The sequence below is a fragment of the Schistocerca gregaria genome, chromosome X, assembly GCF_023897955.1.
Source record: "Schistocerca gregaria isolate iqSchGreg1 chromosome X, iqSchGreg1.2, whole genome shotgun sequence".
NCBI lineage: Eukaryota > Metazoa > Arthropoda > Insecta > Orthoptera > Acrididae > Schistocerca > Schistocerca gregaria.
Genome location: NC_064931.1, coordinates 690,460,905 through 690,485,278, shown reverse-complemented (window position 1 = coordinate 690,485,278; position 24,374 = coordinate 690,460,905). Strand labels below are relative to the sequence as shown.

Below are 24,374 nucleotides of genomic sequence, written 5' to 3'. Positions count from 1 at the left end.
CAGGAGCACCTCATTGGAGGACGAACATAGGGTTTCGTGTCACACCGGTAGACCGTCACCTAGACCTTCTCGGGAAACTTATCACCCTCGAAAGCCGAGACGAAGGCCTCGCTAGCAACTCTGTTTTTCCTCCATTCCCTACAGACACTACGGACGAATTACACACCCCGTCGCATTAAGTTGGCCAGCAGTTCGCTGTCGACTGAAAAAAAAAAAAATCAACGGCGAAAGATGACGCCCCACACCGTACTGAGACACTCGTGGGGAGTTACAGTGACGGGGATGTCACCCAATTTTCCACAATAGAGCAGCGCCTGTGACTCGGCAGGAGATGACGTTTTAATCGGGAGGGAACCGCTTTTCATCTTAAAGTGACGGCTGCAGCTTCCGCTTATTTCACCTCAATGTGTTCCACAAAAAATAAAGGTTCTGTGCCCAAAAACGCGTCCCTGTCAGTCCCAGTACGGACCATGTATCGATAGGGAGTATTTTTCTCCACGTCATCTAGCCCCGCATTCCTCCCGAGGCGTGGCCAGTGAAGGAAAATCTTACTTTGCCACAGATAAGAGGCTTTTACGTGTGACCAGCAAGAGAAAGTTTAAGTCGCTGCACGTGTCGACCGTCCGCCACGGTGGCACCCACTCTCCCCACGGGCACCACCCAGCCACAGCAACGGCTACCTGACCAGGAGCCCACGCACCCCAGCCAATAGTTTGCTGCATACACGGGAGCGTACAGCGCAAGCACCGACAGTGGGATCCCTGCGTGGTCAGGGGGCTACCCCGCCGTGCACGTACTATGCGACCCACCACCCACGAAAGGATGTAAAATTTGGAGAAGATGGTAGGTCGAACGCAATACTGGGGACCACAAAATGCAAGATGAAGATCGAGCAGGAAGTGAAACTGGAAATTAAGACCAAAATCGTGGTCCGAGTCCCGAGTACGTTCTACACCGAAAGGACCATCTGAGGAGGAGGTGATAAGAGATAGTCGAAGAGTCGGTTTGAAGCACAGAAAAAGGAAGTAGTGCTGCAAAGGACGGGCCACGTGCTAGCCGAGCACGTACTCACGAAAAGCTTGTAACTCCCCCTGGGGGAGGGGGGGGGGGGGGCTAACTTCCACCTTTTGTTTAAGTTAGTCGTATGTGTATTCCTACCTGCATAAAGGTGGACGATCCGTGGTGTCGATACCCTCACTAAATAACCGATTACAAACACCCACTTCCGATGGGTATCTCATCTCTGGCCCTCTGGAAGGTACCAGTACGTACCGGTTCGCACCCGTTGCATCACTCACACTATGGCACACGCGAAAGAGGAAATTTAGTCCGAGATGGACAATCAATGACGGTCAGGGCGCCGTCCCACTGTGGATCGGTTTTCGCTAATTTGCAGAAATATACGCACGATTATGATTTTGAGGAGTTCAGTCCACGGAGGAAGTAAGTCTACGATTGTGGAAGTAGTTTCGTCAATGTATTTGTAAGGAGCAAGAAGTAAAAAAATGGAACTGAGAACGCCGAATATCGTGTGTGTTGCCACCACGCGGGTGTTTCAGCATTACCAAAATGACCGTCGATATTATGGCATGTCTGAAGAATATATATTGTGTATAAGTCAGTCTGAACCTTAAAATGTACTTTACGTTTTAGCTCGACAGAGTAATTGCTATGAATTTACATGAGTCGAATTAGGGATCATTTACTTGTCTTAAGAATTACTATCGTTAAACATAAATCCCATAATGTTACGAAGCAGTTTACAGGTCGGTGTAAGGCACACACAAAATTCAACAGTCTGCTACGTATCTGGTTATAATCGCTAACCCTCTTTCTCTCTTTTGTTCGACAGCCTGGGAAACTTCAGACAAGAAGATGATTGCAATGAACACACAAGCCACACGCTTCACCTGTGCGCGAGCAGCACATAAATGCCCTCCGTCACGAACTGTTCAGTGACAATCTGAGCTAACAGACAGAAATGCCACGGTGTTAGTGTCCACCTTCGGGTAAGGTGCTTCGCACTAACTGCAACAGATGATGAGAAAACAGTAAGACGAACTGGGACGCAGCACAACACGGCAAAGATCCTCGGCGCTGACAACGCTAACTGCATGAAACTTCCAATATATGGGTAACTAATATTTGACTATACTGAGATCCTACAGAAATTTACGTGGAAGGTTTGACTGTCTATGCCGTTTTTATTGAGCCCTGTTTCTCTTACATTGTCTTTGCGCTCCTGTTGTAAGATGTTTGTGTTGGTGGCAGTAAGGTCGTTCTGAAGTTTCTCTTTAGTGCTTCATGAGAAGAGTATCTTATTTCCTCCAGGGATTCCAATTTGAGTTAATAGAGCATTTCCGTAATAGTCTCAAGTTAATCGAAAATACCAGTCCAAATCTAGCAGCACACGCATGAAGAGCTGCAATGGCTTCCTTTAATGCGATCTCGTGGGGATTAGCTCTATTGTAACTCAACATTCAACAACTGTAGCACAACATTCGAAAACCTGACGGATCCGTGCATTAACTGTTGTTTTGCGTCTATAGCCAGTGTGTCATTGAAATATTTAAACAATATACTATCGAATTAAATATTCCAAAAGCCAGTAATTTATTTTTCTGCAGTGGACGTTGTGTAGACCCTATCGTCTCGAAACTGTGACAATTTGCAAAGGATATTAAGAAAATTAAACGATAAAGAGTATTACAGTTACTTGGTGAATGACTCGCAAATTAATATCTTAAAAGCCTTTACATCTCTATAAAATGTTACAATTAACGTATTTTGAACATTTTCCCTTTCTGCAAATACAAATTAAAAATTCAAATGTTTCCGATGGTGTTCACTTTATAAACAAATCTATACATCTGCGAATGCTTCGACGGTCAGTGTAAACATAAATCTTTTGGGACGTTATACCGTGTCACTCTGAAACGAAAGCCGACGTTCGAAACTTCAGTTTCAAAATCACCTGGCCTAATGCCCAAAAAGATTTTATTCCTATCTATGTGCAAGTACTTGACATTAGTAAAAGTTCCGTTATTTCATTTCATCCTACCTTAAGCAGAAAATGCTGTCAACAACTGAAAGTTTGGCTTGAACACCACAGCTTTTTATTAGGTGGTATGTCGCAGCCGTTACCTTCCTCCATCATTGATTGACTAAGTCCCCATTTAACTGACTGGGTACAGTTTAATTTGGACTTCGAATCACAGAGAAAATCGGCATTTTTCACATCAGCGAACATTTCGAGAGGTGAGAGAAGTGACGAGTGACAGATGAAGATCCTAGGACTGATCGGGGATCGAACAAGAGACGTTTGCATCTGTAATCTGGCACTTCACCACTCAACTACGGATTCACATTCTTAACAGTTTAATAGGACATTATAAAAGTATTACAGGCTAATAAGCTGCGTCCTCTGTGTTAATAGAAAGCTACAGCATTTGTCAGTATGGATTTTGCGAATATTATCTGCCACATAATTTTATTAAACATAAGGAGCTGCACCGCTCAGCCGATTTTACTACACTGCGACGGGGCATAAAACTTCCTTCGACGTCCACAGCCTGTCTGCAAGTGGAAATGCAAATTCAACGGGTCGAGCAAGACTATCAATCAGCGACGCGTTTAGGCGGACATGCGACAGTTCACGACAGCGGCCAGTTTCGCAAGCCCACGCCCGACCGGACTAACCCGCACAGCCGCTTCCCACAGTCAAATGCGGCAGCACGCCATAACACCGACCCGGACCAGCTGCCACATTCGACACTACTTTTCTACAGTATCACAACCCAGTTTGTAGTTGGGTTTATGGAACAACATAAAAATTACGGGTATGCTGTGATGTCCCGAACAGTCAGCATTGTAAGAATTCCGAACTTTTTCCTGATTGTTACTTCACGATACATTGTTTCCAAGCGGTGACCGTTAAAAGGTCAGTTGTTCGGTGTTTTAGTGCCTCGGAGAACAAAAATGGTTCAAATGGCTCTGAGCACTATGGGACTTCTGAGGTCATCAGTCCCCTAGAACTTCGAACTACTTAAAGATTACACATTCAGACTTGTGAAGTATAATAGAAGTTATTTCCTGTTGGCCTCTTACTACTCCCCCTCCAATTTATTTACGGAACGAAGATTTGAATGCGTAATAAATCTTATTTATTATCGTCACGGAATTAATCAATTCCTGAACAATTTTTTGTGTTATTTAGTCATCTACACACTACCCGGGAAAAGCAATAGGCTTCTGGATATCCGCATATGTACTGCTCGGAAGTGGCCGAGCGGTTCTAGGCACTAGAGTCTGGAACCGCGCGACCGCTACGGTCGCAGGTTCGAATCCTGCCTTGGGCATGGATGTGTGTGATGTCCTTAGGTTAGTTAAAGTAGTTCTAAGTTATAGGGGACAGATGACCTCAGCATTTAAGCCCCATAGTGTTCAGAGCCATTTTCTGCTTGTAAATCATTCTTGTACCGGATGTTTAACCCTTTTTGACACAATGCAAACCGACGCAGTTCATTACCCCGATGGAGTAGTTTGTCATTTGATGATATGTACGCTACATAGGCTAGATTTGCGTTTCAGGACATTGTTGCCGTCCAGTTACCCTCGTTGCACAGAATTTGATGACTTAATTGGATTTGTATGCAGCAGACACGTAGATTAAATAGGAAAGCCCACCTGGCGTCTCCCACCTAATGTTGCTTGTAAGAGAGGGAAAACTTATGCTACTATTCAACCTCCTTCAAATATCTGTTAGAGACCCTATTACCCGATCTGTGTAGAAACTTCGACAAATATCGAATCGTCCGTACATAGCAGTTGGCACCGCAACCACAGGCTAGTCAGTGTATTAATAGAAACTCGTGCTAACGAGAATGTTCATACTGGCGCGCAAGAAAGCTAGCCTGAAGTTTACCTAAGCTGCTTTTTGCAAGGTCTGCGAAAAACGGTACCATACGTTAAAACGAAGTCGACATTGACTAGCAATGGAGTAATAAGCCCATCCTGACCAGTTCCAAATGCTTGGGTAATAATAATACAATGGAGATGTAATACATTATCGAGATAACGACTGCTAACTAGTGTTTCGCTTCGACATTCAGGGATTTACGAACTTGGCAAGTGGTGGAGTGTGCCTGTGGTTAAGTAGGATAATGTCCGTACTCCCTAGCTCAGAGTAGCTCCAGCCCTACAAGCTGTTGCGAGTTATCCCTGTTCCATCACAGCACAGAGCGACGTCCACCTGCTGGCAGCTGACGAAGGCCAGCGTTCGGTTGTGATGGCGAGTGGGCGGCTTCGTGGGCAGCGGCGGAAGCTGCGTCCGACAGCTCCCACCCACCACAGCCACGTCTACATTTGTCTCCGGACACTTGAGGGATTACACGACTAATTTATCGTTTTCACCAGTTTCATTTTTTAAGAGCATTGCGAATACTGGAAACTGTTTCGACCAGCCAACTGTCATCTTATGACAAGATAAAAGGGATCGTAAGAAGGGTCACTGTGCAGTCCAAAAAATCTCTTAAGTATAGTGGAACCTGCTGGTATATCTGGACTAGCTGGGACCGTAAGTCATTCTGATAACACGGGAAATCGAAGAATAGACTGATAAGAGTCACAGTGCTATAAAAAACGCATTTTATATACATACGAGAAGACATCTTATTTTTAAATAAATGTTGGCCAGGCACTGAAAAATACAAAGCAATCTTTAGAGCCGAACTCTTATGTTGTGTATTTCAGCACCATCACGTGGGCGCTCGGCCTCGTCCCCGCCAGGCGTTCCACATAAACACTTATTTTGTTCAGCTGTGTTATTTATTGATCGTAATGTCTCTAGATTCCATGTACTCTCATCAGCTAATTCAGTATCACTATAATCACTGTCTGCAGACGAACAAACGGCGATTAATTCGACATACGAAAGCTCTGTGTGAGCATTGTGGAAGCCTCGTGAATAGCTCACCGTTAAATTGAGCAGCAACGTTTTTCACCAAGTCTCCTTTAACCATCCTACGTAATGCATCGGAATTTTTGTCGATTAGCAGTAAACCGCCAAACTATTTGATGACTTTTACTATAAAGTGTAGGGGCACTCTGTTCATTGTTAACTTGGTAACACTATCTGGGTATGGCGCTTGGCTGAAAGTAAATTTATTGATTCTCGTCTTAGCGATGAAGTGTCGTTACTTAGTAGAAGCGCTGTAACAAACATGCATGAAATGGCGGCCCGGAGAATCGCGGTTTGGGTGGGTTGAGGGGAGGGGGGGGGGGGGGGGGGGGGGAAGTGTTGGTGCTCGGTTCCTATTTGAGCTAGGTACGTGAGGTAAAAACTTTTTGGTTCCCCATGACCAGCGGCCATTTTTTAGCCATTATTATGTTACAGTGTATTAAGCAAAGTTTTAAACAACGAACTGGAGCTGGCACCCAGGCAAATTTTGAGAGTCGATTAATTCCTTTTGCAAAAAACTGTAATTGGGCTGGAGTCAATTCTCAACTAATGGCACCATTTGCAAGTGCACCGTTTGGATCTTACGTGCAGAAACAGTCACCCCTCAATAACTGACGATTGAAGAGAGACCGATGGTTCAAATTTGGTTCACTGGTGTATTGGACCGCGCCCGAAGCTAAGTTTTAACAGTCTGGAAAATTCTGCTTCGTTTGAACTTTATGTACAAAAAACATTTTTTTTACACGCGCCCCTTCTGTGTGTCAAACGTGTGCGATTCGGTTCAAATTTTGTAAGAAGGTAGACAAATACAGGTAATTAATGGTTGTTCGGTTGTTTTGCGAAAGGTTTATCCGTTGACACGATATAGCGGTTTAAAATGCCACATTAAATACACGTGAAATCCGGTTTCACGCGAATCGCAACTGCTGAGACGGTTTAAAGTGATACAAATGATAAAAACAACAAAATTCTTACGGTAATTATGAGAAGTGTTTGCAAATAATCACTCGGCCGGATTTTATTTGCGAAAAATCACGCGCCCGCTTTGCAGAAATGCTTTTCATTTTAAGCGCTGCGTTTCGGTATAATTCAAAGAACTGATTATTACAGTTAATTATCGTTTCAGTGTTTATACATTTATTTTCTTCACCAGTGGTTTAAAACAATCGAAAATGTTTTGATGTGCGAAACAATGCATGTACCAAACCAGTATCGTGCCATCCCTGTACGAATTGACATGCTGTTTGATCGAGCATTTAAAGCTTTATACATGATTATTTATTTGTAACTTCTGTTACCAGTCCCTTTTATTTTTTTGCTGTATGATTAATCTAACATAATACAACGCGTTTCGAAGATGTTCTGTTTATCTCCAGGCGTTTATACATACATACATACATACAGACAGACAGAAATGTTACTTAAAAACAAACCGTCTTAAACTAGATTAATCTAGAACTGTGTGTCCATTATTCGTTACTGTAGCGGAGGCGGTGGATGGCCAGAAATCGAAGTCAGTGATGTCTTCTTCTGCTTTTCTTCCTTGTAGTTGCCTGTGTAGGATGCAGATAGCTTTGCATCAGCTGTGTGTTACGAAAATAGCGTGAAAGGCTTTCATATGGCAATTTATCACTTACGATTTCATCACCTTGCAGATTCACTTGCATCACCGATGTAATGGTGGAGCCATTGATTAACATTACACTACTGCATACTGTCTTTTGTCGCTTTATAGATGACTACGCAGAAAATTAACCCGTAACTTGCTATAAATGTAACTATCAGAAGAAAAGGTCGCTATATTTCGAACTAGTAGAAAATGTTTACTGCTACTTTCGGGAAGTACTATAACATCTCGCAGAAAATGTATTTTCGGCGAAACAGGCTTCGCCGGCCGCGGTGGCCCAGCGGTTTTAGGCACTTCAGTCCGGAACCTCGCGACTTCTACGGTCGCAAGTTCGAGTCCTGCCTCGGGCATGGATGTGTGTGATGCCCTTAGGTTAGTTAGGTTTAAGTAGTTTTAAGTTCTATGGGACTGATGACCTCAGTAGTCAAGTCCCATATTGCTCAGAGCAATTTGAACCATTTTTTTCGAAACAGGCTTCATTTCGCCAATTTTCGTACGTGACCGAGAAGTTGACGGTATGCAGTGCATACAGTGTTCCGCAGTTCTGATTGTTTAAGCCAATTATATTCGTACTTGATTCGGAATGGTTTTTTGCAACATTTCGCGCTAAGATTATTTACTCGAGTTTTTCCAAGCAGTGGTTTCTTAATTTTCAATTTTTATTACTGCATACTTTAAACAAACAATAACAAGAAGTTTGAGATAAGAGAGAAAAATAACGGATGCTTTTCAGTATTTTATTATTTGTTGCTCGAATAGTTCAGCTTGTGATGATGTATAATTGTGCTATGGTACGAGCATTTTTCAGTATGGTCAAATAATGTATACTCACTGTTCAAAATAGGAAATAAAGAAAGAAATGTAAAAGTAAAAGTAAACGATCTGGATTAACGACGGCCAGATAAACGTGTTGCACTAGCTATCAACAGACTGATTAGTAAAATAAAGTTTACCTCTTAACGCAATGTGTGACGAACTCGCACCATACCAACGCGACGCTAGTAAATGGAAGATTGTGTCTGAAGGCCAGTGCCGATAACTGCAGATTCTACAGGAAGCTACCAACGCTTCTATCGCGCGTTTCCTGTACTCCCAGAGTGATACGATTTTTGTAAAAAAATTTCTTTCGTATGGAAATTTGTTCAGGTATTAAGCGGTTATACCCAAAGGCCAAACGCACATGCTCTAAGGGGAGACTTCATGCTCCTGTTGCGTTGCCAACGTAACGTAACGCAAGATAAGGTAAGGTAAGGTAGACTTCGACGTTTTATAGGCGGGTGAAACCTGCTGTTCGTCTATCGAGAGATGTCTATTTCCGCAGAAGGTATAGCTTCTTCGAAAGATTTTATGTTACAACGCGTTATGCGTCACGATGCTTAGCTGTAGGGGCACAATTTCCTGGTAGCATCTGTAAGTAGAGAAGCCGGATCACATGCCGCTCACCACCACCTCAGCAATTTTCTGTTGTCAATGGCTCGGCTCAATTAATAGAGCACCAAAATACAGATCCTGGTTCCTGGGTGTGTGCGGTGATGAGTGTGTACGCAGGACTACGACAAATGCAAACATTTTCGTGAAAATCTGCAGTGACGTCAGTCTTTCTCAAGTGCCGAATTGACATTTATTATTTACAACATTAATTATACTTTCAGCTTATTATTAGGCATTATCGCTGTAAAGTGAGTGTGGAGCCACTTCGTTCTGCCTACACAGTTCTTCAGTATCTACCCTGTATTACTTCTGTATTTTCCGTGCGTCTTCCAGTGTGCGACTGCTGTCACACTCATGTTTGGTAGCGCTCTAATGATATTCATTGTCCATCGCAGTCTTCAGATTTAATTTTTGCTACTATTTCTGGTTCTTAGTATAAATTATGGAATTTATCATTTTCCAGTATCCTCCATTTATTATTGCTGTTAAAATTTTTTTCTCAAGATTTTAGCTACGAATATCCTTTTCTGTGGAAGTCAAGGTTTCACATCAGCAGGTTAATTGGTGCCGTTAACGATATACCCGAGTGCAAGTTCGGTTTCCTGGAAAGTGACTTTCGTCTGAAAACTGTCAATCTGTACTAACGCGTGTGAGCCTTTCGAATGTGATTTGATTCGATTTATATTTTTATGGAGTTTTCAGAAGTTAAAAGGGTGCTCTGGTATTCCTTGCATCGTGAAATTGTTACACTCGTCTAGCACATGTTCGGTGGACAAACAGCGGAGTGTGTCGCTGGGTGTATAGGTCAGCATGACCATTCCGAGAGGACTTTTCTGTTGGTACGGTACTTTCACTCCGTATGTGGAGTTACTGTTAACGCTGTGACGCAACACTGACAGTGTGCAGCGGCTGGAATAGTCTACGAGAGCTGTTACCACAGAGTAGGTGTTTGGTAAATCACAACAGTAACAAAAATAATTAAACATGTCATTTGACATAACACTTTCGCACTATTAATGTTTTTCCTTCTCTGGAAAAACATTCTTCCGAAGCTCTCCGAAATACAACACTAGCACTTTATCCTGTTCCTGAGCTCTACACCTCACTCACTAGAGATGCTGAATAAATTTTTAGTCAAGTAAATGGGATGGTGCGGTACACAAAATGTCGTCGCTGTGCTTCTGGTGCTCTGTCCAGTGTTATATTATAAAATGACGTGTCTATAGCGTGATTGGTAGTGAGAAATCAATAAACAATATAGCGCTACATTTGTACATTATTAAATGTCTTTCTATAAACGGTATTGTCCATTAGAGATAAATCCAATACGGTTACCGCTGTTGTATTCGCTAGGATGGCGGCTCTGATCATTTTGCCATCCTGATTTAGATTTTTTGGATCTTCCGTAAATTACAGTCAAATGGCGGCACAGTTCCTACTCCGTGTATATGTAAAATGCCACATGTATCAGCGACAGTGAAATTAATATCAAGAAAAGACACGGAACAAAATAGATTATATAATCATATACATGCATGTAACAAGTCCTCTATGAAAGCCACCACAGATACCGGAAACATCGATCATGTGAGAGCCAGCTTGCGCTCTTCACGCTGGATGTCTAAGTGCCACGGTGTCTCGTTAGCTATTGATTTAATACAACGTCCACACCTATTAAAAATGCTCGAAGTATTAACTTGGCGGGGAGACTGACAACTATGCCATAATGCAACGAAATTTAGAACTGTGCGTTTCACGCAAAATAATTTATATGAAGATAGTAACTGTTCTTGAAAGAACGGATACCACTGATGACCGTGCAGCTGCTCTAGAATAAATAATAATCAATTGAAACCCCTGCAGCCGCGCTATTCATCTGTGTCCTCAGTGGCTCATATGGTTAGAGGGTCTGCCATGTAAGCAGGATGTAGCGAAAAATTGTTAATGCATTAGGGATCCGTATCATGCTGGACTAACGTAAGACAGAGGTTGGAAAACCAACAAATATGATGAAAAGGCGGCATGTCTTCTAAGGCAGACCCTGCATGCTTCATGCAAACTTCATTGGTAAACTGCTAAAACCAGTTTTCAGTTAGGAAACTACAAATATACTTCACATCTGCCCCACAGAAATCGTGAAGATACAAGAAGTGAGAGACTAGTTCACTTGACATCTATGAACAGAAATGGAAAAACAGTAATACGTGAAATAAAAACTACTTTCTCCTCGCACGTTATAGGGATTCATAGAGTACAGATGTAAATGAACATTTCAACACATGTTGCTAACACTTGGTCCTCGTTATCCGTAGAGTGCACAGAGAAGTAACCGGATGACGGTAGTAACTAACCAACCCCTCCCCCTTGTTAAGCGAGAACAGCAACTTTATGCCCGTCGCACTCCATATGGATTGGATCGTAAGTAAATTTAATCATCTAAGTTGACATAGAAGTTTGTCTGTTACGCGCTACACCTATTACAAAGTTCCTCAATACGATTATACCTTCGACATCTAAGATCTCCTAACCGAGAAACTAGGTACAGTGTCTCCACTATAGTTAGAATTGCTTTTCAGCAGCTCTTCCTTATATGCCAATGGGGCACACTTGTCACATTCGTTGTTTGTGGTATTCACCCCCTCTTTCAAGTAACACTGCATCATATTCCAAAATATGTGAAATAAAATTGAGCCAGGTTCATGCTTCCGTGCTTGGTCGTGAATCCAGTCTGGCCCAGGGCAGTGGGCTAGGACACTGGCGAATTCCCACTCACTGAATGGAGTATTTATAGCTCCAGGTGGCGTGTAGTGGGAGATAATTGCTTTCACTCCAACAGCTGTTTTGGGACGCGAAAGGCATGTCGATAAATCTCAGACGCCAAGGCTTGAGCATAGTGCAGAGCAAAATATTCGGCGATGGCGACTGGATCAGTGTCGACAGTGCCTTTGAAGGTAATTCCAGATACACATGCAGGCGTCTGGTATCCACAGAGACGTCTTATCTCAGCCAAAATCTGCAAAAGAGGTACCCGATTGTTGAAACGTACCATTTCCAGCATTCTCGCTTAAGTCTGTTAGTTAGGTGGCATACCTGGGCACAGAGCCACTTAAAGGCAACGAGGTGCTCCATTGATGGTTGTCGCTTAAGGCCTTGGAGTGCCCGCCTGCGATCTCTAATGGCCTCTGCAATGGTACTGTCTTCCGTCAGGGCGGCGCTCGGAACAGGAGATAACTAAATCAGCTGCCAACAGAATGGCTGCAGTTGCATTCTTGGCTGCCTCACTGATATCTCCATGCGGCAGGGACCCAAGGTCGACAGAAGAGGCGAAAGCATCCCAGTCAGCACTGTTGAGGGCCCATCGGGGCACGTGTCCAGGGGTGTGACACTGAGGAAGGTCACAAAGGTTGGGAAGAATTCACTACCGCACTGGTCATCATGGACCCTCCAGTGGATGGATAGGAGAAGACTAGGGGTGCAAGTGGAAAGGTCTATGGGCGAGAAGGTTCCTTGCGCCACACTGAAGTGTGTGGGTGTACCAGTATTCAAGAGGCAGAAGTCAAGTTGTGCCAGTAAGTTTTCGAGGTCTTGACAGCAGCCATTGATCATAGTTCCATCCCACAAAGGGTTATGGGCATTAAAATCACCCAAGATTAGGAAAGGTGGGGGAAGTTGAGAAGCAAATGCAAACAATATGTTCTGAGACACTTCATCAGGAGGAAGGTAAACACTGCTGACGCTAATATTCTGAAATGCCCTTGGCCAAATAGCCACAGCCTCCAAAGATTGTATAACAGGCCCAAGTTCGGTATATATATTGTACAGAACCAACGTGGAAACACTGCCTAACATCCTGTCACAGATAGCACAGTTCTTAAAGTATCCCCAGTATCAATAGAGGGCTGAGGTCTGCGCTACTGGAAACCTAGTCTCCTGAAGAGCAATGCTGAAGGCAGGTGAAGTGCTTAAAAGATATTGCAGCTCAACCGGGTAGTTGAAAGTCTGCTATAATTCCATTGGAGAATAACAATGTCGATGTACTGTTAGGAGACAAAAGGACCAACGGGGCAACGGGGCAAGTTATGCCTTAGGGTATCCTGCTGTCATTAGTTGAGGGGTTGTGGTATTCACAAATATAGGTTCCGGGTTCCCCAGTGTGGTGTGGTGTGAACTGGGGCGTCAGGGGCTGCTGGAAGCTCTGCCTCGACCATAGGAGTGGAACAGGTGGAACCTGGTAGCGTGGTTATCATTAGAATGTCTTCCTTGGATGACTTTCTTGTCTCTTCTGACCTTCGAGGATTCTGATGATTGCCAGGGCTTCTCTGAATCAGTTTCAGGTAAAGATGACGATCGCAAAGCCCTGCAACCGGCAGCAAGTGGCTCCTTTAGCCACTAGCTCGTGCCCGGTTGTAGACCGGCGGAAACCTCCGAAGGAAGTGTCCCGATGGACCCCTACCTGTCGAGAGAAGCTGGAGGAAGATTTGTCTCTGGCTGGAAGGTTGGGACCAATACCCCTGGTGGGTGGGAAGCCATTGAGCCAAAAGTAGATGTGGGGGACGCTGCAAGAAGGGAACCCACAACCGTCAGGCGGCAGGTATCGTTAAGCGGCCCTGATGGTCCACTGTAGGAAGTGTAATGGACGGGAGTACCGTCGCCGAAGAGGGTGACATCATCATAACTGTAGCACATGAAACTGTGACATGCCGAGTGTGACAGCTCGTACTAATTCTAGGCCTCTGGGTAACAGTTTGTTCCGAGTCTTAATTTCTTTTCTCTCTGGAAAACAGTGAAATCTGGTGAGCATGAAGAATGGTGCTTTCCACAGTTAACATGGGTGGCGAAGGTGCACAGGGAGTGTTAGCATGCAGCACTCGTCCACAATCTCTACAGACGGGGCTAGCGTTGAACGCGATGACATGTCTCCCAATTTCAAGCACTTTAAGCACCGCATCAGGGGAGGGGGTAAGGAAATACAGTTTCATATTGCGTCTGTGTACCATCCCCCCCAAAAACACACACACACACACACACACACACACACACACACACACTTCAAAGTTGGCACGCAGCTCATCATCATATTGTAAGAACAGTTCCTTGTGGAAAATCTGTATCTGCAGTAGTTTGCAGAAGGGTTGAACTTGTCAGCTGAACAATTCTCTTCAGTCGTCGTTGGTCCCGTTCTTACAGAATCTTTTTCCGGCGCAGCGATATCGGAGATCTGTTGTTCTACCCGATTCCTGATATTCACGGTATACTCGTTAAATGGTCGTACGGGAAAATGCCCACTTCATCGCAACCTCTGAGATCTATGTCCCGTAACTCGTGGGCTGACTTTAACACCACGTTCAAACCCACTTAAATCTTGATAACCCGCCTTTGTAGCAGCAATAATCGATCAAAAAACTGCGCCAAACACTAGTTGCCTTATAGGGGCGTTGCCGACCGCAGTGCCGTATTCTGCCTGTTACACATTTCTGTATTTGAATACGCATGCCTACACCAGTTTCTTTGGCGCTTCAGTGTAAAATGTGTCGTGTGCGGCTAATTCTACATATCACCCTCTTCCCCCTAAATTTCGCCATAGGGAAATCCTGTGTGTTGGAATTACTTAAGGCGTTGCACAGTTATGTTAACATGCGCAAAAGTGTAGTAGTTTTATTCGTGGGTCTCTTCGCTGCTCGCTGGATAACCGTCACTCATACAGCCAAACAAAGGAATGGATAGGTGAAGATGTAGTTACTACCGCAATGGAAAAAAAAATGGAGTGGATGGGACATGTAACTAGGCGAATTGATGGATAATGGACCAAGGAAGATCTTTGTTGAATTTCATGAGCTACGGGAAGACGGACGATCTACTGGAAGGTGAGTGGATTGCACTAGAAGACACTCAGGAGCGACAGAAGAGTGTGTCACTGCAAACCGTAACACAGCGAAACGTCTAGAGGAGGCATTTATCCAACTGTTGATGGCAAGTGGCTGATGCTTTACATACAAATGATCGTAACGGGATAACGAATGGAGTCTATAAACTAGGAGGATATGTTGCAGCGAGAAAACGAACTAAACTGATATGTATTATCCTTATTTACTTAGTCCTGCACGCAGACAAATGAACAACTTTTAACTTGCCGAGAAACTTAATTTAGAAATGCAGCCTAATGGTTCAAATGGCTCTGAGCACTATGGGACTTAACATCTGAGGTTATCAGTCCCCTAGAACTTAGCACTACTTATACCTAACTAACCTAAGGGCATCACACACATCCATGCCCGAGGCAGGATTCGAATCTGCGACCGTAGCGATCGCGCGGTTCCAGACTGTAGCGCCTAGAACCACTAGGCCAGCCGGGCCAACCAAATTCAGCCTAATACGACGAAATTTTAGGGGCATCCTCTTAGTGAGTGTAACTATAATAAAAATGATCTTTGACAACGCACAAACTGTGGAAATAAAATTTCGGGTTTGTAAAAATTGCAAAATATTAGGACCACAATTACCAGAGGGAAATTAAATTTAATCTACTTAGCCAACAGTTACACAAAAAACCGTATGTACATGGCAGTTAAACAATATTAATGGTCACTATCAATATTTGGTAACGAAGATACTACTGTTATATATTCATGTTAGCCTTATCCGATAACTTTTATTCTAAGAATTCTGCCTCATTTGTGCGCGTTTCGAACCATAAACAACAACAGCCCTCAAAGGGTATTTTTGTCACAACTCCATTGTACAGTAGGTAAACTAACCAGAGATATGGGAGTGGGGAGGGGGGTGTGCTGATTTATTAACGGTAAACAGAAATAATTCAACCTATTCTTGAAAATATTCCCACTCACTATGTGGGGGGCGGCGGGTGGATAATCTGACTGGCTTTTTTGGTTATGACGTTATGCAAAGAGACATTTACACTGCCTGTGCATCCTTACACCTACCTTTGTCGTTTACAAGAGACTGAAAACTTTTTGCGCTCAGCAAGAAAGCGAGAGAGAAAATTCCCAGTCTTCAAGTCTAAATTACTCATTGTGCTTACTAAAACAAACAAAAAACTGTTACTACTTGCTAGTTAGAAGGATCAGGAACATGATTATAAATAAAAGATTTGACTTAACTGGTTAACATAATCAGTAAAATTTCATATGCACGAAATAGTAATATTTATAATAATAATAATAATAATAATAATAATAAATAATAAATAATAATAATAATAATAATGTCTATTGGAAATAGCACGTAACAGTTCAGAGGCGACCTTTACGCCACGTTCGAGGTAAAAGGGTCTGCCGCCCAGACTTATCAGAAGTGGAAAATAATCTCGCCACTTGAGACACGGTTTTGTCAACATTATGGGTGGCACAGAAACAGTTATTTCCGTGAAATTTAAGCAATCCATGATGGTGTACAGTCCTCGCGAGTTCACCTACTTCACCGAAAACGCTTTGGGTAGGTGCCTAGCTCTGACATGTAAGGCATACGTCGCCAAGGTAGGCCTGAGGCAAGCTCAGGCCTACCTTCGTGACTTACGAGCCGCGGCCTGTCTTTCTCGTGTCTCGAGGCACAGTGCACGCAAGCGTTTGCCTGACCGACATATTGATATCTCGATGCGAAGTCTCTGTTCTTACGCCTATCTGGGTGTATTTTTATGTGGGTACAGTGGACTGCCGAACGGAACATTTTTAATTTCACTCTTGGATTATGGTGAAATCCTTTGTACGTTAAGTACAGGCGCGTTATGACGACGTGGCTCTAGTAATAGTGAGCACACTCGCTCGCCTCTGTACCTGTTACAATGACACGACGCTTGTTGCGCCTCAGCTACCTCCCGTGCTTCCATAGCTATTCTGTATGGAGTGATTACTTTTCGATCACCAGAAATATTTTCGGTTCTAATTAGCATTAAGCTGAGACAGAGAACTGCACCACGGTAGTCCGTTTAGGTCTGCGCAGTCCAAAAAAATGTTGAGATTCCAGTCACACGAGTCGGCTGGGTAACTTAATTTAATACTGGAGGACAGCTTTCGTGTCGATTTGTTGACAAATTATCACGATGACATCTATTTCCTTCAATTTCGTAACGCTTCAGGTGCACGGTAAGCAAGGTTTGTGTGACGTCTCAGGATATAAAAGCAGTAGCACCGAAGTATTTCCAGATAAGCTTATATTATGGACAGGAGATGCATTAGGTACATTGCCGATTAGCAAACTAAAGCAGCTGGATGCTGGTTTTATGAGAGCATCCCCTGACCAGACGTCATGCTATTGGAGGTGGTCGATATGACTATTTCTCCCCAGTTCGATTTTACCGGCGTAAGCGGCCGCTGAAAGGGCTCGTCCCACAATTCGTGTGAAGACCTAGGCAACACGCAAACATGAAACTCTTAGCCTGTGAAGCAGTGAACAGAGTGTACGCTGGACGGAGGAAACCGCAGTGCGGGGTCACGTGCTGGTATCCACGCACGAGACAGACCGATCGCCCGTCTGGGTTGGCCGCCTTCCGCAGGTTGCACGGAGGAAAAAGGGAGAGCGATGGGTTGGGGGTGGGTTCATTTAGGGAGGAGACCAAATTGCGAGGGCATCGGTCTTATCGGATTAGGGAAGGAAGTGGGCCGTGCTCGTGAGGTAATGTTAGAGCCGCACTGGACTGATGGATGAAGTTTGCTCTCTTCCCCGACGCCTGATCAACGGAAGGAGTTTGCAGGACATTACAGTTAAGGCGGCCTCTAGTAATCGTGATGTAACTTAGCATCATACTAGTTTGAGAGTCATTACCGTAGGTGAAAGGAACTAACTGGCACACAGTCCTAGGATCGACAGAGCATTTAACACCAAACGTTGGACCTGTAGACTGACACACTTGGCCACCCAGCAAAACAATCCACTAATTAGCAGCCGTTACTTATTCGACAAAAACAGAGGTCAAATCGTCGTTATTATTACGCTTTGGAGATAGATTTGACGGAAACGACCACATTAAAGCCGACAATAGTTGACATACACTCCTGGAAATTGAAATAAGAACACTGTGAATTCATTGTCCCAGGAAGGGGAAACTTTATTGACACATTCCTGGGGTCAGATGTATCACATGATCACACTGACAGAACCACAGGCACATAGACACAGGCAACAGAGCATGCACAATGTCGGCACTAGTACAGTGTATATCCCCTTTCGCAGCAATACAGGCTGCTATTCTCCCATGGAGACGATCGTAGAGATGCTGGATGTAGTCCTGTGGAACGGCTTGCCATGCCATTTCCACCTGGCGCCTCAGTTGGATCAGCGTTCGTGCAGGACGTGCAGACCGCGTGAGACGACGCTTCATCCAGTCCCAAACATGCTCAATGGGGGACAGATCCGGAGATCTTGCTGGCCAGGGTAGTTGACTTACACCTTCTAGAGCACGTTGGGTGGCACGGGATACATGCGGACGTGCATTGTCCTGTTGGAACAGCAAGTTCCCTTGCCGGTCTAGGAATGGTAGAACGATGGGTTCGATGACGGTTTGGATGTACCGTGCACTATTCAATGTTCCCTCGACAATCACCAGAGGTGTACGGCCAGTGTAGGAGATCGCTCCCCACACCATGATGCCGGGTGTTGGCCCTGTGTGCCTCGGCCGTATGCAGTCCTGATTGTGGCGCTCACCTGCACGGCGCCAAACACGCATACGACCATCATTGGCACCAAGGCAGAAGCGACTCTCATCGCTGAAGACGACACGTCTCCATTCGTCCCTCCATTCACGCCTGTCGCGACACCGCTGGAGGCGGGCTGCACGATGTTGGGGCGTGAGCGCAAGACGGCCTAACGGTGTGCGGGACCGTAGCCCAGCTTCATGGAGACGGTTGCGAATGGTCCTCACCGATACCCCAGGAGCAACAGTGTCCCTAATTTGCTGGGAAGTGGCGGTGCGGTCCCCTACGGCACTGCGTAGGATCCTACGGTCTTGGCGTGCATCCGTGCGTCGCTGCGGTCCGGTCCCAGGTCGACGGGCACGTGCACCTTCCGCCGACCACTGGCGACAACATCGATGTACTGTGGAGACCTCACGCCCCACGTGTTGAGCAATTCGGCGGTACGTCCACCCGGCCTCCCGCATGCCCACTATACGCCCTCGCTCAAAGTCCGTCAACTGCACATACGGTTCACGTCCACGCTGTCGCGGCATGCTACCAGTACTAAAGACTGCGATGGAGCTCCGTATGCCACGGCAAACTGGCTGACACTGACGGCGGCGGTGCACAAATGCTGCGCAGCTAGCGCCATTCGACGGCCAACACCGCGGTTCCTGGCGTGTCCGCTGTGCCGTGCGTGTGATCATTGCTTGTACAGCCCTCTCGCAGTGTCAGGAGCAAGTATGGTGGGTCTGACACACCGGTGTCAATGAGTTCTTTTTTCCATTTCCAGGAGTGTAGAATCACTCTGCTTCTACACGAAAGAAAGACAGAATCCCCACGCAGTGGTATCTCGGGCTACCACAGAAAATGAAGCTGGTGTATTTGAGTAAAACGTCAGCAATGGACCTAAACGATGCAGCAACACTTCTCGCAACTGGCAGAACAGATGTCATTCTACAGCATTTTACCATACTGCAATGGGTCATGACAATCTCTGATGATTTTTCAGGAAACTAGGAAATTTTTTCTTTAGTACGCTTCTAGAAAGACACACACGGATGAGTCAGTTTAACGCTCGACAAACTTTCCTCATTAGTCCACAGTAACATTAAAGCAAAAGTGATTCTTCATAAACTTGCTACAATCACATCCTTCGTAATACCCACGGTAAGCTATGTGGTTATCACACAGGACCCTTATTCCATATTTGCGCATACCACCTCGCGTAGTGAGTAGTCCCGCGTGGCAGCAAGTGTGTTCCTGTCATTCCACTTCAGAATAAGCTTCAAGAACGTATATCACAAATAACATCCCGACCATCCTTCTGTTCCACGATCCTAAAGAACACGCAATGCCCCCGACACCGCAGGGGATGCGACCTTTCTGACAAGAAATCACGAATCCATTCGCACAGATGATGCGATACTCCATACGTACGCCATTTGATTACATGTGTCTCGTAAGGAACGGTGTCAAAAACTTTGAAATCTAGAAATATGACATCGGTGGGTGAGTACTGTGGAACAATCTGACGAACGAAGGTCCTGCAAGTTAAATTTCCTTTGAATTCTTTCTATGCTCAAGTTTACAACTGCCTTTGCAGAAACTAGTTTAATGTAGTGATCGTATCTTTACCTGCTCCGATGTGAGAGGAAATAGGTTTGAAGACTCTCCTTACCACCCAAAAAATTAAGTTCTCCTAAAATTAAGGAAAATACCTTTATGGTTCCTTTCAGAAGGACACACTCGAGTTCCTTCCCCTTCTTTTCCGTCTCTGATGGCCTCTTCGTCCATGGCACGTTAAGCGCTGAGCATTTTAAATTGCTCCAGATCCACAATCTTAGACATTTAGCGACTGTCACTGTTCGAGGCAGTTTATCGACTATTAGATTTGATGAAACAAAAATACGCGTTTCTATATTGATCAGCACCGGGTTGCATTTGATGTTTACAGTCAATTAGCCGCTGTAGCAAACGTGGGAGCCATCTCTAGGTCTGCCTGCCTTCGGAAACACTTGAGGAGCTGTACCATTCCTACACATGAAGCTGCCGACATCATACACCAGAACATTTATATATACGGAAGAATAACTGTTCTTTACCTCTCCCTTGTGTCAGAAACTATCTTCACATGTGACGATTTCTTCCCTTTTACGAATGTAGAGAAGGTGGTGGTAATATGGACCCCCAGTTTCTTTTTCAATAAAATATTGTACACCAATACAATAATAGTACCTTAATTGATGTCGTTATACACTACTGACAGTTAACTAAGACATTATATTGGTTAAATGCCTTAAAATGTGAGACTATATTATTTTTTCTCACAGACGATAAACTTGACTACGAACGAGATGTGCAGTTAATATGGCCCCATGGTGTTTGAAATATGGACCCCCAGTATATTTTAAGAATTTTTGCTGCAAGAAAAACGAAGAACTGCATTTTAATTAAAATACGTATTTATTATGAAATATAAAACCATGAAAGTACAAAGTAGCACAGTACTAGCGACAGAAGTCACAAACATAGTTCTCTTTCTCCGCCCCCGCACATTCGTTGTGAGCCCATAAAGAGCACATTAGGCATTGCACCCATAATTCGCCACGAACATCATATGAAAACTTCCCGTCACAGAATAGGCAAAGAGCATAGTCTTTATCTGGCTGGAGTTCGCCAACCGGAAGGTCACATGGAGAATCACCAGAACCAGTTGAGAGCCCCATGACATCGTCAACACAATCTGAGTCATCACTGTCCATTTCTTCTAGCTCGATCAAAGTTTTCTTTAACTGTAGACTATTCTTACTAACGCCTCTTCAACGACTATCTGCACCACGCCCTCTAGCACCTGTTTGGGTTCCAGAACAAGATGGCTGTGATGTAAGTCAAGTTCCTTTTGATAGCTGTTAATTTCCCTTGTCCGCGTCCAAGGCCACGAAGATTAGCTGCAGCTTTTCCCCTCTTCTACATAAGCTTTTAATTCATTTTTATATGGAGATCCTGTCACAAGACCAGCAACTAGTAACACACAGTATTCGCCCACGAGACGATGTTTTCATCTTCTCAGGTATGGAATGGATATCCCTTGGAGACACACTAAATGCAATTTTAATAGGCTCATGCACATCAATTTCAATAGCATCAAGGTCCTCTTCAGTCTTAACTCTCTTTTCGGGTCCCTGTTGTTTCGGTTAGTCGGCAGGCGCAGGAATCTAGACTTCTTCCCCAGTGTTGAATTCATGATCTTTAAATGTGTTTCTTTCTAAGGGATAAATTCCTGTTACCCAAAACCCATTTACTGCATTGATGCTGGTTGTACACCGGAGGCAGGCCTTGCCAAAGAGAGACACTGTATCATAGGGTCCAACAGGTTTGCTTTCATGGAGCACTCAATGACTAATATTCTCGCTGTAGTGAATCTTGAGTGCACGAAAGTACGATCCAGGGGTTGCAGTTTGTGTGTTGTGTGTGAAGGCAGTGATGAAGTTTTTTCTTGCCACATCAATATTACTTACACGGGAGAAGTGACCATCAAGGAGGAGGAGCACCTTTCATAATAAGGTCTGCCATATTCGTTCTCGGGAATATGAACATCAGGGGAACGTAAGAACCTCCCGCACTCATCCTACAGATGACCGTTACTAGAGACCCACGCTCTGTAGCAGTCAGAGAACGAATTTGGCGTTTACCTCTGCTTGAAATTACTTGCGGTGTGTTAGTCTGAACTACACTAAGGCCTGTTTCGTCGACGTTCCAGCACGATGTTCTGGATATTTGTGTTTCTGGTATTCAGCTTGCAGCATGTCATAGAGTGAATTAACTCTCTCACAGTTAAAGCCATTTGCTCGAGCATCCAACGTTCCGGTTGGCTTTCTAATTGAAAGCTTAGCTTGATGATGTCTAAGAAAATGGTCAAGCCAAGCCCTTCTAGCAACTTCATTTCTGAAGTTTGTTGGAATTCCATTCCTAACCAAGTTGGTAGACCATTTTTTTCTCGAACATCCATTCGGATAAAACCATAGAATTTGACCTCCATGTACTGTAAGTAATCCACTAGTTCACTTTCTAGGGCTGCTGGTAGAGCTGGTTTTCTTCCAAGCTTTTTAGTTTCAACATCTGCCATCTGTGAGGTATTAGCCTCACACACATACCGGCGCAGAGTTGTTTTTGGGACAGCAAAACGTTTCGATGATTGAACTCCCATCGTTTTACCTATGACAGCAGACACTCGCATTTTGTTTTTATCCCACACCTTCCTTTTGCGGGTTTGTTTTAGGTACCAGATTAGTCCGAGACATCAGAAAACAAAAATAAAAACATTTCACGGACTGCTTATAATGTCGTCCCCGGGGGTCCACATTACAAGAACCAATTGGGGCCATATTACAGTCACCTAGACCTTGTAAACTCGTGTAAACAACTTAAAAACGAAATAATACCACACCTTTTAATCTCTTTGAAACTATTGCCAATACTTTCTAGGTTGTATGCATGGTACTTACATCTAAGTATTAAGCAATAACGGCACGTTAATAAAGGGGAATTCACATAGCTCGCAAAGTTTTGAACAGGAGCTTGAAAAATATAACCTCAATGTCACTCAACCACTGTTCTGACCACCTTCCAGCGACCCTACAGGCCAGTGAGGACACTAATAGACTAGTTCTAGCTACCACCACTAGAGTTCAGCTAAATGTTGTGAAGGTATTAAGGGGGGGGGCATATTTGTTGCAGGGGCTATATTACCACCACTTCCTCTATTTATTTTCATCTTTTAGTACGTCCTATTCCATCAGTAAACTGATCCGATGTTCTGTAATTTCGGATTTTGTTTACTAGGCGGCACTGTGTAACTTCATCTAATGCTTTCCAGAAGTTACAGTGTGTCAACACAAGATGGGCCAGATGAGAATTTTTGGTCACGCAGATTGTTAATTATCCTGCTACTAAAACGTTCTGGCACTTACAACAACCTTTCGTGTTGTATCAGGCTGTTTCTGAGTTCTTTTTCTTGACGCAACTTGCCAGCGAGTCGAGTTGCTTTTTGTCGTCGCCTCTCACTGCCTCCCCCGCCCCCACTAAAAGCACTGTTTCTCCCCATTTCTCCGTAACGCGGCGAGCTGTGTCTTAATTGCTGCTCTTTGTCAGCTTGCCTGTTTCACACGGTTTTTCGACAAGTGACAACTATACGTTCTAATTATTAGATATAATGCCCGCCTGTTATGCAACCGCCGCACATACAAGAGCAGCAAGTCCAATTGATGAATATATGATCTCCGGCTACATCACTCGGTACAAACGCGCAAAGCACTTACCAGTGGAGACATCACGGTTACATTCCGTTTTCCTAAATTTTCTCCAACCACAGTCAAGAATCGTTATAGTATAGGTGCATGTTGCTGAGCACACGTTCACTGTTGTGTGGCAATAAACTAACTTATGTTCAAAAAGTTGCAGCGCTACTAAGGATTGTCAGAATGGATTAAATTTTTTTTTTTTTTTGAATAGTTAACGACAGTTTCTTGGCCAGTTTGCACAACATCACCCTTAAAGTTCTCTCTCATTCGACCAGAAAAGTTAGTATTATGCGAGTCGAAGCGTGCGATACCTTAAAGAGCTGGAGTTTCAAGCGAGCAGAATGAGCTGACTGGTCACCCCGCGCCACTAACGCTTGCACAGGCCACGTCTCTGAGTCAGAACTAGACGGTCGCTGGTTCTTTCCCCA

The 24,374-nt window shown here is 44.3% G+C and overlaps 1 protein-coding gene across 4 annotated transcripts in view; it reads right to left on the bottom strand.

The window, feature by feature from the left end:
- Window positions 1–24,374, bottom strand: part of LOC126297394 (uncharacterized) — a 532,788-nt gene that overhangs the window by 246,121 nt on the left and 262,293 nt on the right. The gene's annotated exons all lie outside the window — the stretch shown is intronic.